Below are 15,420 nucleotides of genomic sequence, written 5' to 3' on the forward strand. Positions count from 1 at the left end.
AAGTGAAAACCCTAATTTTTATAGTCTTTCTGGGTACTGTACTCCACTAGTGTTGAACGAGCACCATAGTGCTCAGGTCCTCGGGCAGAACACATCGAGATGCTTGGATACTCTACCGAGCACCCAAGTATAATGGAAGTCAATGGGAGAACCAGAGCATTAAACCAGGCACCCCCTGCTCTGAAGAGGGAAGTGTGCCTGGTTCATAGGAAAAGTTCAGAAATTGATGGAAACACCACCAAAATGGTTCAGGAACAGCATGGGGATGATGTCTGGATGCATCTTGGAATCCCAGGTTGCTGCTAGGAATTATGTTGTCTGAGTAGTACGCCACTTTTACAGACTGACAATAATACACACAAAACCAGATAAAATCGATTTTAGAGGAAAAATTGTTAGGAAACATTCTTTCCTGTATATTAACTTGTATATAAAGTGCAAGTGCTGCCAAACATTTTGTTGTTTTTCGGAACTGGGGTCATGATTAAAAAGGATGGCTGGGGGCATCCGTATTGCGCCGCTAGAGGTGAAATTCTTGGACCGGCGCAAGACGAACCACAGCAAAAGCATTTGCCAAGAATGTTTTAATTAATCAAGAAGGAAAATCGGAGGTTCGTAGACAATCAGATACTGTCGTAGTCCTGACCATAAACGATGCCGACCGGTGATCTGGCAGCGTTATTTCTATGCCCCGCCGAGCAGCTTCCGGGAAACCAAAGTTGAAACGTAAAGTAATTGACAGACAGGCACAAGCAGGACTGGAGCCTGTGACTTAATTTGACTCAACTCGGGAAACCTCACCCGGCCCAGACACGGAAAGGATTGAAAGATTGAGCTTTTTTTCGATTCTGTGGGTGGTGGTGCATGGTCGTTTTTTAGTTGGTGGAGCGATTTGTCTGGTTAATTCCAATAATGAACGAGACTTCTCCGTGCTAACTATTTACGTGACCCTGGCGGTGAGGAATGTGTTGACCAGACTCTTGGATAGTGAGTCTGGACTTGTAGGTAAGGGCCTGCTGGTGAGCTGACCCTCTAAAAAATTATATTCAAGGGCCTGCAGGTGAGCTGACCTTGTAAAACATTATGTGTGTGAGCCTGCAGGTGAGCTGACCCTGTAAAACATTAAATTTGAGGGCCTGCAGGTGAGCTGACACTGTAAAAGATTGTAGGTGAGGGTCTGCTGGTGAGCTGACCCTCCAAAACATTATATGCGAGGGCCTGCAGGTGAGCTAACCCTCTAAAACATATGCAAGGGCCTGCAGGTTAGCTGACCCTGTAAAAGATTGTAGGTGAGGGCATGCTGGTGAGCTGACCCTGTAAAGCTTTATATTCGTGGGCCTTCAGGTGAGCTGACCATCGAAAACATTATGGGCAAGTGCCTGCTGCTGCTTTGCTGACTCTAAATAACTTTGACTGATTACACGTCCCTGTGAAGTCGATGTTTCATTTGGATGTCTGCCCTATCAACTTTCGATGGAACTTTCTACCCCTAACATGGTGACCACGTGTAACGTGGAATCAGGGTTTGATTCCGGAGGAGGAGCCTGAGAAACGCCAACCACATCCAAGGAAGGCAGCAGGCGTGCCGATTACCCACTCCCGACTCGGGGAGGTATGGATGATAAATTACAATACAGGGCTCTTAAGACACCCTGTTATTGGAATGAGTACACTATTAATTCCTTTAACTGCGTTGGTCAGGCCACATGTGATTTTCGGGACAGATGTTGGTGTAAGGCGGGCACGCAGTGGCCCTGGTAATGTCACTGTCAGAAGCGGACACCGTCTATTGAAAAATTACACTGTATGTTACAGATAAATTTTTTCAGCGCACACGTTACACTGGAAATGTGGCACTTGTAATGTCACGGTCAGAAGCGGACACCGTCTATTGAGAAAGTACACTGTATGTCACAGATACATTTTTTTTAACGCACACGTTACACTTTAGATGTGGCCCTGGTAATGTCACTGTCCGCAGCGGAGACTGTCTATTGAAAAAGTATACTGTATGTCACGGATACATTTTTTAAACGCACACGTTACACTTTAGATTTGGCCCTGGTAATGTCACTGTCAGAAGCAGACATTGTCTACTGAAAAAGTACACTGTATGTCATAGATACATTTTTTTTTCAGCGCATAAGTTACACTGGAAATATGACACTGGTAATGTCACGATCAGAAGCGGACACTGTCTATTGAAAAAGTACACTGTATGTCACAGATACATTTTTTAAATGCACACGTTACAATGCAGATGTGGCCCTGGTAATGTCACGGTCAGAAACGGACACCGTCTATTGAAAAAGTACACTGTGTGTCAGTGCTAAAAAAAATTAAATGCACACGTTACACTTTAGATGTGGCCCTGGTAATGTCACTGTCCGCAGCGGACACCGACTATTGAAAAAGTACACTGTATGTCACTGATACATTTTCTCAGCTCGAACGTTACAATGCAGATTTAGCACAGCTAATGTCATTGTCCACAGTGGACACCGTCTACGGAAAAAGTGCACTGGATGTCACTGATATTTTAGGGATGCGCACACTTTACACAGGAGATGTGGCTCAAATAATTTAACTGTTCACAGCGGCCTATTACACAATATTTTGTGCAGGATGCGCTAAAAATATTTATTGCTGCTGTCACATACAATAGTCCTTAAAAGGACTTTTAGGTCTCTGAAAAGTTTTTTGTTTAAAAATCTTTCTACTACACTCCCTACACTGTCTGTCCCTTCTCATGCACAGCTCTCCCTAACACTGAGCAATTTAGGGCAAGTTGCGCTACAAATATATATTGCTGCTGTCACACACAATAGTCCTTACAAGGACTTTTGGGTCTCTGAAATGTTTTTGTCCAAAAAATATATTCAATTACACTCCCTACACTCTCTGTCCCTTCCTATGCTCAGCTTTCCCTGACTACGAATGAGCCGAACATACGTCATCAGGTGCTATATAGCACCGATGACGTGTTCTAGCCAGCCGCATTACAGTGAGGGCAGTACCCACCTGCATATTTATTGGCTGCGTAGCAGCCAAGAAACGTGCGGGGAGGAGGCTCGAGCATGGCGCCCGAGCACATGCGGTACTCGGCCGAGTACTGCCATCTGCCGAGCATTGAGAGCATGCTTGATCATCACTATACTCCACCCATTCCATCTTTCTGAACTAGAGATGGCCATGCGGTTTGCCCAGCGGTTGTTTCGCGTGAACTTTGCACACTCGCCATTTGCTTTTGCATTGCGCCGAACTTTGACCCATGACACATCCATCATGTGGGACAGAACAGCTAAGTGAGATTTTTCAGCACATGGACACACCCCACCCTATAAAAGAATCTGATCTGGCAGCCATTTTACATTTTATGTTTTACCAGTGAAGGGAGAGGTTGCTTTGTGGAGCAGGGACAGGCTGGGACCAGGGACACCAAATGCTAGCTAATAGGGCCGCAAAAGTCCTTTTAAGGACTCGTATACATGTGCTATCGATAGGCGTGATATACTGAGGGGTGTTATATATTTATAATATCATTTCTAACATAGAAAGTACATTATAGTGCATTTGTGTTGTGCAGCAGTTGTGTACGGTTCTGCTGCGATATAGAGGGGCAAACGCTATTGGAACAACTAATTGCAATGAGTATGATATACCTGTTGCCCCAAAAAAATGATTGAGGGGTGTGATATACATTCTTCCACAAAATTCTTATTGAGGGCTGCGATATAACTGTTGCCCCAAATAAACAGGGTGCTTTGATATAACTGTTCTGTCAAAAAAATTATTGAGGGGTGTGATACACCTGCTTCCACAAAAAACTAATTAAGAGGTTCAATATACCTGCTTCCATCAAACATTGATTGAGGGGTGCAATATACCTGCTTCCACAAAATACTAATTAAGGGGTTTGATATATCTGCTTCCACCAAATATTGATTGAGGGCTGCGATACACCAGCTTTCACAAAATACTGATTATGGGGTTCGATATACCTGTTTTCGCCAAATATTGATTGATGGGTGCAATATACCTGCTTCCACAAAATACAGATTAAAGGATTTGATATGTCTGCTTCCACAAAATACTGATTTAGGGGTGTGATATACCTGCTTCCACAAAATACTGATTTAGGGGTTCAATATACCTGTTTCTACCAAATATTGATTAAGGCCTACGATATACCTGCTTCCACAAAATACAGATTAAGGGGTTTGATATGCCTACTTCCACAAAATACTTATTCAGGGCTGCGATATACCTTTTTCCACAAAATACTGATTATGGGGTTCAATATACCTGTTTCTACCAAATATTGATTAATATCTACAATATACCTGCTTCCACAAAATACAGATTAAGGGGTCCGATATACCTGATTACACAAAATACAGATTAAGGGGTTCAATTTACCTGTTTCCATTAAATATTGATTAAGGCCTGCGATGCATCTGCTTCCACAAAATGCTGATTCAGGGCTGTGATATACCTGCTTCCACAAAAGAGGAAGAGGAGGGGAGTTCAGAGGGAGAGATGAAGCAGCAGAGGGAGAGGAGAAGGAGTAGAAGCAGGGAGAGCTCGCAGGGCACAGTAGGCAAAATGCAGACTGCAAATGCATTTGGAGCGAGCCATCCACCATGCAAGGTCACTTATGGCGCACCCAGGACGCCGGCACATGGCTCTGCAGTGTGGTCTTTTTTTAACATGTCAGCTGCTGACAATAGTGTTGCCATCTGCAGCCTGTGCTGTCAACACATAAATCGTGGTAAGCCCAAACCTCACCTAGGGACATCCGCCTTTAGAAAGCACCTGGCCTCCCATCAACGAGTACAGTGGGAGCAATGCCGTCAAAACCCACAAAGCCACACTCCCGGCGCTCCACGTCCTGCCTCTTCTCCTTTTTCTCTCCCCTGCCATTTGTTAACTCCTCCTCCTTCTGCCGTGCCGTCGTCGAGTTCATTTGGCAAAAGGCAGGCTTCCGTGGCCCAAAAGTTTGAGCGTAAAAAGTTGATGACGCTGTATAACCCTCTTTCCAATGGCTGACCACTGGCTTGTTGGAACTGCTAGCCCGCCAACTACTGCCATATAAACTGGTAGATTCGGAGGCCTTTAGAAAATTTGTGACCATTGGCACAGCTCAATGGAAGGTCCTCGGAGGGAAATATTTCTTCCAGAAGGGCATCCCAGAGCTACAGTAATTGGCCACGTTCAGCGTCATGTGAATATATCTCTGGCACACAGTGTCGATGCCAAGATACATCTGACCACAGATATGTGGTCTATCAAAAATGGGTAGGGAAGGTACATAACTTTTACTGCCCACTGGATGAGCCTTCTGACGGTTGTCAAGCATGTAACCCGTGGCTCCCGTGTGGATTTGGTGTTACTGCCAAGGATTGCATGCAGGCCAACCTCTTCTCCTCCTCCTACTCCATTCTCCATCTCCTCCTCGGCTGACTCCTCCTTTTCCACTGCTACCACCTCTTCTGCTGTGCCCCCCCAAGCTTTCCAGAACCTATTCGACATCCCAGGTGAGACGTTGCCATGCTGTGCTGCGGCTGTTGTGCCTGGAAGACAAGAGCCACACCAGTCCTGCACTGCTTTCACCTCTAAGGTCACAGGCCAATCAGTGGCTAACCCCGCTCAGTGTGGTGCGACAACGGTGACAATCTGCTCAGCACACTGAAACAGAGCAAAATGACACACGTGCCGTGCATGGCACACGTCCTGAACTTAATCGTGCAGCGATTCATTGCCAAATACCCCGGGGTCCATGACGTCTTGCGGCAGGCTAGGAAAATCTCTGGCCATTTTAGAAGATTTTACATGGCTCGCCTTGCTGATATTCAGAGCCACACCACCTGCCCGTCAGACGTCTGATTTGTGACTGCCCGATGTGATGGAACTCCACCTTGTATATGCCTGATAGGCTGCTCCAGCAGAAACGTGCAGTTAATGACTACCTGTACAAACTCTGCATCAGGACAGGTTCTTGGGAGCTTGTTTTTTTTTTCCACCGCGCCAGTGGCTGCTCATGCGCGATGCATGCAGACTTCTGTGACTATTTGATGAGATCACCAAACTGGTCAGTCGCAGCCAGGGCGCCATAAGTGACATCGTTCCTTACGCCTTCTTTCTGGAGCGTACATTGCATTGTGTCATTGATCAAGCCGTCGAGGAGCAGGAAGATGAGGAGGTTGCAATGCTGGATGAATTCCAAGGGGGGGATACTCTAATTTGAGACAAGTCAACAACAGTAGTCTGAAGAGGAGTCAGAGGAGGATGGTGCCAGGGCGGAGGAGGAGCAAGAAGAGTGGTTTGAAGATGTGTTGGTCACTTCGGATATGAGATAATTCTTGCAGCCAACCCATCGACAGCCGTCCTCTGGATCCAGCCTCAGGGAACGCCTAGACTGACAGGTATCCGACTACATCAGGTTAACGGCTGATGTGGACGTTCTGAAAAGAGATGAACCCCTGGACTACTGGGTGTGCACGCTTGACCTGTGGTCAGAGCTGGCACAATTTGCCATGGAACTGTTGGCTTGCCCCTCGTCCAGTGTCCTTTCCGAAAGGACGTTCAGTGCAGCAGGGGGGATCGTGACCAATAGGCTCACTTGCCTAGCTCACGAGAGTGTGGACTACCTCACATTTTTTAAAATAAATGAGGCATGGATCTCGGAGGAATGCAACATATGTGACGAGTCGACCATGTTTAATTGAAATTCCTCATGACAGCCCACAAATATCCGCCACCACCCAGAACAAATCATGGTCCCTGTCTTAGGTAAATACAGCGGCATAAAAGGCCTTTTATGTCCATTGAATGCAGAATTTTTTAGGTCTGTGCTGGCCGACAGTTACATATTTATCCTGTGACCGCCTAATGTACCTCCAGCCACAGAATCCAAAGTTATTTGCTGTCAGGTGAACGCCTATTGGCTAATTTTTGGGGCCTGTACTGGTCGACATTTACATATTTATCCTGTGACCGCCTAATGTACCACCAGCCACAGAATTCCAAATTCTTTGCTTTCGGGTGAATGCCTGTTGGCTAATTTTTGGGGCCTGTACTGGCCTACAGTTACATATTTATCCTGTGAATGCCTAATGTATCGCCAGCCACAGAATACAAAGTTCTTTGCTGTCAGGTGAACTCCTATTGGCTAATTTTTGAGGAGTGTACTGGCCTACATTTACATATTTATCCTGTGACCGCCTAATGTACCTCCAGCAACAGAATCAAAAGTTATTTGCTGTCAGGTGAATGCCTATTGGCTAATTTTTGAGGCCTGTACTGACCTACGGTTACATATTTATCCTGTGACAGCCTAATGTCCCTCCAGCCACAGAATCCAAAGTTCTTTGCTGTCAGGTGAACGCCTATTGGCTAATTTTTGGGGCAAGTACTGGCCTACAGTTACATATTTATCCTGTGACAGCCTAATGTACCTCCAGCCACAGAATCCAAAGTTCTTTGCTGTCAGGTGAAAGCCTATTGGCTAATTTTTGGGGCCTGCACTGCAGTGGCAAGTTCTCACAACAATACTTCACTAATACCAATCACTAATATCTCATGAGACCTTATAAAATGTGAAGTTGTGTGTACCGCGAAAAAAGATATTGCATCATTAGGGATTTTCGCAATGGCGCTTTTTTTTAAAACACTCGATCTGCATATACAGCGATTGTTATAACATGCATGTGAAATGTAATCAAATACACTGCTTTAATGTCAAATTACTTACAGCGATCAGAAATTCTTTCTCAACGTCGCGAAAATTGTTGCCAACCATCTTTTCTGATTGCATCCAACTTCGGTCTGGTGGAAACCCAGTTGCAGTAGTAGGCCGTGCATATTTGGCGCTTGCGCATAGGTGAAAATTACATTGCCGATATTTCGCATTGAAAAAAATTATGAATAGAGATTGCAAATTCGAATAATACATCTGGTATGTCACTGTCCATGTTGTGGGACTATTTGTGCACTTCTAGTAAGTATTTGATGGCTGCAAATATGACCTGAAGGTATTCCAGGTTCGCCTGCCTTTAAAGTGAATGTAGCCCGCCGCAAACTTGCGGTTCGTGAACATTTAAACGCGTTCGCCAACTGTCCCGACGGATGTTCGTCCATCACTATAGATCACTACCACCATTCTTCTAACCTGATGATCCATCCATGCAGAAGATTGCTTCTGTGCACCTCTTGCTGTCATTCCAGTTCATTGTCTCCTGTGGGACATACAATGTTGAACAGTGAGGACACCTCTGCCTAGGTGCGTAGCGATCTTATAAACCAACATCTCTGTCCCCCCCAGGTTGTGACAAATGGCGATAACTGGCATGACAATCAGGAGGCATCACACAATTAACCCAAACCATGCTATTTTTGAGGTTTCATGTAGCTAAGAAAATGATGCTTTGAATATGGCTTTTATGCTCCTCCCACATGCCACAGATTGGAGCTAGGTGCTTAAAAATTTCATAATCTGCAGATCTTAATGATACATGCTAGATATTTAATTTGTATAACTATAGCTTGTCCTTATTAGTGTTGCAATTTCAATGTTGAGTGGTGTATATATATATATTTTAATTTTAATTTTTGTCAGAATAATTTACATTTTATATTTCCTCTGAGCAACATGAATTTGTTGCTAAATATAATGCATTTTTCCACATATATTTTCAAAGCTCTTGCAGCTCCATTGTTCTACATGGCTTGGCCTTAACATCATTTTAGTTGAACAATTTTACTGAATATTGGATTTTTCCTGAGGAGATGGTTTACATTGAATGAATCTGTCTATATTTGAGCAATTTAGTTAAATATATTACTAATATTTTTCCCTCCTATAAGCTTTTGCAGGGATGTAAAAAAAATAACTCTATTGTAATATAATCGAGAAAGATCAAAGGAAGCAATTTATTCAAGCAAGCTCACATCATTTTAGGGAAATGTTTTTTGATTGTGGTTAATGATGTAATCAGGCTATCATAGTAAACTGCCCACAGGTTGGAGGTGCTGAGAAATTACAGCTTCACTACTGGAGTGAGGATAATCTCTTAGAACAAGGAAATGAAATTTGAAAATAATTCTAAATAGAACATTTTTCATGTTTGAAAAAAAAATGCATATGGAACTGGATTGATTTGATAATGGCACTAATATTTCTATATTTACCTTAAAGGGAAACCATGTATCAGGAGAAAATTCAACACATTGAAATTTTTGACAGGGGAAAGGCAGAATAAATGGGATATTTTAACATCTTTGATTTCATTCTTTAAAGACCAATTACTTTTCTGTCCCCTGTGGGAGAAAAACATGCTTCTTCTCAATGGCTGAATTCCTAAGACTTCACTGATTCATGTTATATTTAGCAGATTACAGTTTTAGAGTCATCAGTAGGAAAGGCCGTTGCAAACTGACAGGCCTAAAATCATACTCTTTGATTGTAATTGACAGAAAAAGCATTTAAGGTAAAGAAAAAAAATATTTTATTCATCCGTGATTACACTGTGGTGTGATTTGGTGACATAATACAGCTGTGAACTGAGGCAGGAAAAAGCGGTAATTCTTCTTGAGGGCTTGACGGGATGCAGCCTTTTACTCTTCCTCATGCCAGTGCCGCCAGCTAACGTTGCTACATTGATGGTGTCAAGACAAATAGAGCCATGGACAGCCACAATTACAAAGGCAAAGGACTGAATTCTTCTGAGGAGCATTTTGTTTGATGCAAAGTTTTATCTGCCCAATAATACAATAAATGTGAAATGCAAAGAATTCATATTCTCACTTTAAACTTGAAAAGGAGGATTTCTTTTTTTTAGATCAGTAGAGCCATTATTTTAAAGTGTAAGCTATTTTATTAACTTTTTCAAGACTAGGATTTGTTTTTCTAGGTTAACAGAGTCATCATCTTAAACTGTAAGCTTTGTTATGAACTGATTCAAGACAAGGGCCCATAGAACTAGACATAGTTTAAACATTATTTGCTTGTGTCAATTTTATGACCATAACTATTCCATTTGTTGAATTAGTAATGCAATTTCTATAGTTTAAATCGTTTGTTTTTTTCTTCAGGGGCAATGTAGATTTCTTTCTTTGTCATTTTTATACACATTTATTAACATTTTTGCTTTTTTTTACTTTTGGGTAGGGTTGAGCGAACCCAAACTGTAAAGTTCGGGTTCATACCGAACTTTAGGATTTTTGGACCCCAGACCCGAACCCGAACATTTCAGTAAAAGTTTGGGTTCGGTGTTCAGCTATTTCTTGGAGCTTTTTGAAAGGCTGCAGAGCAGCCAATCAACAAGCGTTTAGCTGTGCGACCTTAGAAGCCATCACAGCCATGCCTACTAATGGCATGGCTGTGATTGGCCAGTGCAGCATGTGACCCAGCCTCTATATAAGCTGGAGTCACGTAGCGCTGCACGTCACTCTGCTCTGATTAGTGTAGGGATAGGATGCTGCTGCTGTGAGCGAGAGAATAGGACAGAACCTTTAATCAGAACCTCAATTGAACTCAGCGATCTACATAGGTTTTGTTGTGTGGGTGCAGTGCACAATCTTTTTACCCTGCCCTGAGCCCAGTGACAGAGAAAAATAACTTTTATCCATCTGTTAGTTAGGTGGGCGGTGGCGGCGGCGGCCATTTTTTGCAAGCTCAGTGCACCAAGCACTGCATCTGAGCTTTTGTGACATTCAAATCCAAGCTTGAAATACTGCACTAATAATCTTTTTTTTTTTTTTTTAAAACACCCTTTTTTGGCAATATCCAACATCTGGTGCCTTTGCAGGATTAGTCAGTGTGCAATTTAAGCTAGAAATAAAGCTATAATTTTTTGAGTTTTTAAAAACACCCTTTTTTGGCAAAAAATACAATTTTACAGCCCTTGCTGCATCTGCACGTGTGAAATTTAAGCGTTATATACAGCTTTCTTATTCTGTTAGTAAAAAAAAAAAATACAAAATATTGCAGCCCTTGCTGCATCTGTGATTGTTAAAAACAAGTTTAATATACTTCAATAATTTTCTGACTTTGAAAAAACACCCATTTTTGGCAATAACCTTCATTTTAAGCCTCTGCTACATTAGTTAGCGTGCAATTTAAGCTAGAAATACACCTATAATTTTCTGGGTTTTAAAAAAACACCATTTTGGGCAAAATAAACAATTTTACAGCCCTTGCTGCATCTGCACGTGTGAAATTCAAACATTATATACTGCTGTCAGATTCTGTTATTAAAAAAAATCACCTATTTTGGACAAAAAAAAACTTAATTTTGCAGCCTTTGCTGCATGTGTCATTGTGAGATACACCCTTTAGATGATGTGGTTCTATTCTGCTATTAATAAAACACCTATTTTAGGCAAAAATCTTTAATTGCGGCCTAGTCTGGATCTGTACGTGTGAGATACACCCTTTACATACTGTGGTTCTTTTCTGCTATTAATAAAACACCTATTTTAGGCAAAAATCTTTAATTGCGGCCTAGTCTGCATATGTATGTGTGAGATACACACTTTAGATACTGTGGTTCTATACTGTTATTTGAAAAACAGCCATTTTGGGCAAAAAGCTTAAATTGCGGCCTAGTCTAGATCTGTACGTGTGAGATACACACTTTAGATACTGTGGTTCTATTCTGCTATTAGAAAAACCCTAATTTTGGGCAAAAATCTTTAAAGGGATTCTGTCATGAGATTTTAGCCCTATAAGCTAAATATATGCCCATGTCCGTACTAATAACATGAATCCTAAACTGGCCTTATTAAACCTGCTTGTGGCTCAATTAGCCCAAAAAAACAGGTTTTTATAACCTGTCAAGTCACCTACCTAAGGTGCCCAAGGGGACATCCGTTAATACAGGGTGCCCGGCCATCTGGCACCTTAGGTAGGCGATTGACAGATCATAAAAACCTGTCTTTTGGGCTAATAGAGCCACAAGCAGGTTTAATAAGACCAGTTTAGGATTCATGTTATTAGTACGGACATGAGCATATGTTTAGCTTATAGGGCTAAATTCTCATAACAGAATCCCTTTAATTGTGGCCTAGTCTACATCTGTACGTGTGCGATACATACTTTAGTTACTGTGGTTCTATTCTGTTTTTCTAAAAATGAGCATTTTGTGCAAAAATCTTTTATTGCGGCCTAGTCTGGATCTGTACATGTGAGATACACCCTTTACATACTGTGGTTCTATTCTGCTATTAATAAAACACCCATTTTGGGCAAATTTCTTTAATTGCGGCCTAGTCTGCATCTTTACGTGTGAGATACACACTTTAGATACTGTGGTTATATTCTATTATTTAAAGGGAATCTGTCACCTGCTTTTACCATTTTAAGCTGGCACCATGGCTATGTTGACTAAAGTACCTTATTTCCAGCAGTCTTCTTTTTGCTTATTTTCGTTTTGTAGTTTTGATATAAAAGCAATTTTTATGTTATGCTAATTAGGGTCCAAGGTGCCCAGAGGGGCATTTTTTTCACTCTCCGGTGCCCAGTGACGCCCCCCTGCAGTGCCCAAGAACGCCTCCTGATCATCAAATAACCTCCCACAGCCCGGCAAACGGTTCTGCCCCCTCCCCACGTCATAGTCCAGGAAGGAGGACGGGGCATTTCTATAAGGTAGACTATGACGTGGGGAGGGGGCGGAACATGAAGGCCCCTATTTGCTCTAAATTGGATGTGGTGGAGCGCACTGGCTCCTGCTTATCGTCCAGGAGAATGTCGTCCTCGGTCTCCTTCCCCCAGCCATGGACAACACCAGGGATCCCTGAAAAGTTGAAAGCCTGCTCTTCTTGCTCCTTCTCCTCCTCTTCCTCCCCCCAGCCACCATCCTCCTCTGACTTCTCTTCAGACTCACGCTGACTTGTCTCAGATGGAGTTGCCCCCCCCCTGGGAATTCATTCAGCATTGCGACTCACTCATCTTCCAGCTCCTACTCCTCGACGGCTTGATTAATGACACGATGCAATGGACGATCCAGAAAGAAGGCATAAGGTACGATGTCCCTCATGGTGCCCTGGCTACAACTGACCAGTTTGGTGATCTCATTAAATGGATGCAGAAGTCTGAATGCGTCGCACATGAGCAGCCACTGTCGCTGTGAAAAAAAAACTAGGCTCCCCAGAACCTGTCCTTCTGCAGAGTTTGTACAGGTAGTTGTTAATGGCACGTTTCTGTTGGAGCAGCCTATCAAGCATATACAAGGTGGAGTTTCAGAGCGCCGGGCAGTCACAAATCAGACGTCTAACGGGAAAGTGGTGTTGCCGCTGAATGTCAGCAAGGCGAGCCGTGGCCATTTAAGAACTTCTAAAATGGCCAGAGATTTTCCTGGCCTGCTGCAAGACATCCTGGACCCCGGGGTATTTTGTAATAAATCGCTGCACGACTAAGTTCAGGACGCGTGCCATGCACGGCATGTGTGTCATTTTACCCTGTTTCAGCGCGCTCAGCAGTTTGGCACCGTTGTCGCACACCATTTTACCAACTGTCAAATTGAGCGGGGTTAGCCACTGATCGGCTTGTGACCGCAAAGCTGAAAGGAGTGCAGGAACGGTGTGGCTCTTGGCTTCCAGTCACAACAGCCACAGCATGGCAACGTCTCACCTGGGACATTGAATAGGTTCTGGGGAGCTTGGTGGGTGCAGCGAAAGAGGCGGTAGCATTGGAAAAGGAGGAGTCTGCTGAGGAGGAGACAGAGGATAGAGTAGAAAGAGGAGAAGAAGAGGCAAGCCTGCATAAAATCCATGGTGGTAGCACCAAATCCACATGGGTGTCACGGGTTACATGCTTGACGGCCATCAGAAGATTCACCCAGTGGGCAGTAAAAGCTATGTACCTTCCCTGCTCGTGTTTGCTAGACCACGTGTCTGTGGTCAGATGTATCTTGGCACCGACACTGTGTGCCAGGGATATTTAAACTTGCCGCTAAACGTGGCCATATAGTTCAGGGATGCCCTTCTGGGATAAATGTTTCCTTCCTGGTACCTTCCATTGCGGTGTGCCAATTGCCACAAATTTTCTAAAGGCCTCCGAGTCCACCAATTTATATGGCAGTAGATGGCGGACTAGCAGTTCCGACAAGCCAGTGGTTAGCCGTTGGGAAAGAGAATTATCCAGCATCATCATTTTTTTACGCTCGAACATTTGGGCCACTGAAGCCTGCTTTGTGCCAGATGAAAGCTATGACGGAACGGTGGAAGGTGGAGTGGAGGACAAATGGGAGGAGCGAGAAGAAGAGGAGAAAGGAGAAGAGGCAGGATGTGGAGCGCTGGGAGTGTGGCTTTGTGGGTTCTGACGGCGTTGGGCTATGGCAGTAGATGGCGGGCTAGCAGTTCCGACAAGCCAGCGGACAGCCGTTGGGCAAGAGAATTATCCAGCATCATAATTTTTTTACGCTCGAACATTTGGGCCACTGAAGCCTGCTTTGTGCCAGATGAACGCTACGACGGAACGGTGGAAGGTGGAGTGGAGGACAAATGGGAGGACAGAGAAGAAGAGGAGAAAGGATAAGAGGCAGGCTGTGGAGCGCTGGGAGTGTGGCTTTGTGGGTTCTGATGGCGTTGCTCCCACTGGGCTCGGTGATGGGAGGCCAGGAGCCTTCTTAAGGTGGCGGTCCCTAAGCGAGTGTTGCATTTCTGCGACTTATGTGTTGACAGCACAGGCTGCAGATGGCAAGACTATTATCAGAAGCTGGCACATTAAAAAAAGCCTACACACTGGAGCCATGTGCCTGTGTCCTGGGAGCGCAAGATGTGACTGTGCATGGTGGATGGCTCCCTTTAAATACATTTGCAGTCTGCTTTTTGCCTCCTGTTCCCTACTGGTTCTACCTGCTTCCCCTCCTTCTCCTCCCTCTCTTCTGCTCTGTCTCTCCCTCTGAACTTCCCTCCTCTTCCTCTCTTGTGCATACCCACGTGACGTTCATCGACATGTCATCATCGTCACCATCACCACAACTGACATTAGAGATCTCGGAGTAGGCAGCAACAGCGGGGACCACCCTTTTTGGGCTGATCTGGGTACTGTCGTCAGACCGCTGGGTGGCGGCCGTTGCTACCTCCTTTTCCTCATCTGATTCCAAGAATGGCTGCGCATCGATAAGGTCTGGGAATGGATGGGAAAATAATTCCTCTGACTCGAGTGGAGGGACTATGGTGGTGGTGGTGATGGTGGTGGTGTCTTTGGGGATGCACAGAGCAGAGAGTGAGGAGGGTGCAGAAACAGAGGATGAGAAAGGTGCAGAAGCGGAAGGCTGAGAGAGCCACTCAACCAACTCTATTGCGCCCTTTGAAGTTATCCCATGTGCCTTCTCCAACTTCCCACTTAGGTTCTGGCCTGGTGCTCCTGCGCGACCCCTACCATCCCTGCGGAAAGTTCAGCATCTTCCTCTGCCT

The sequence above is a fragment of the Bufo gargarizans genome, chromosome 4, assembly GCF_014858855.1.
Source record: "Bufo gargarizans isolate SCDJY-AF-19 chromosome 4, ASM1485885v1, whole genome shotgun sequence".
Taxonomy (NCBI): domain Eukaryota; kingdom Metazoa; phylum Chordata; class Amphibia; order Anura; family Bufonidae; genus Bufo; species Bufo gargarizans.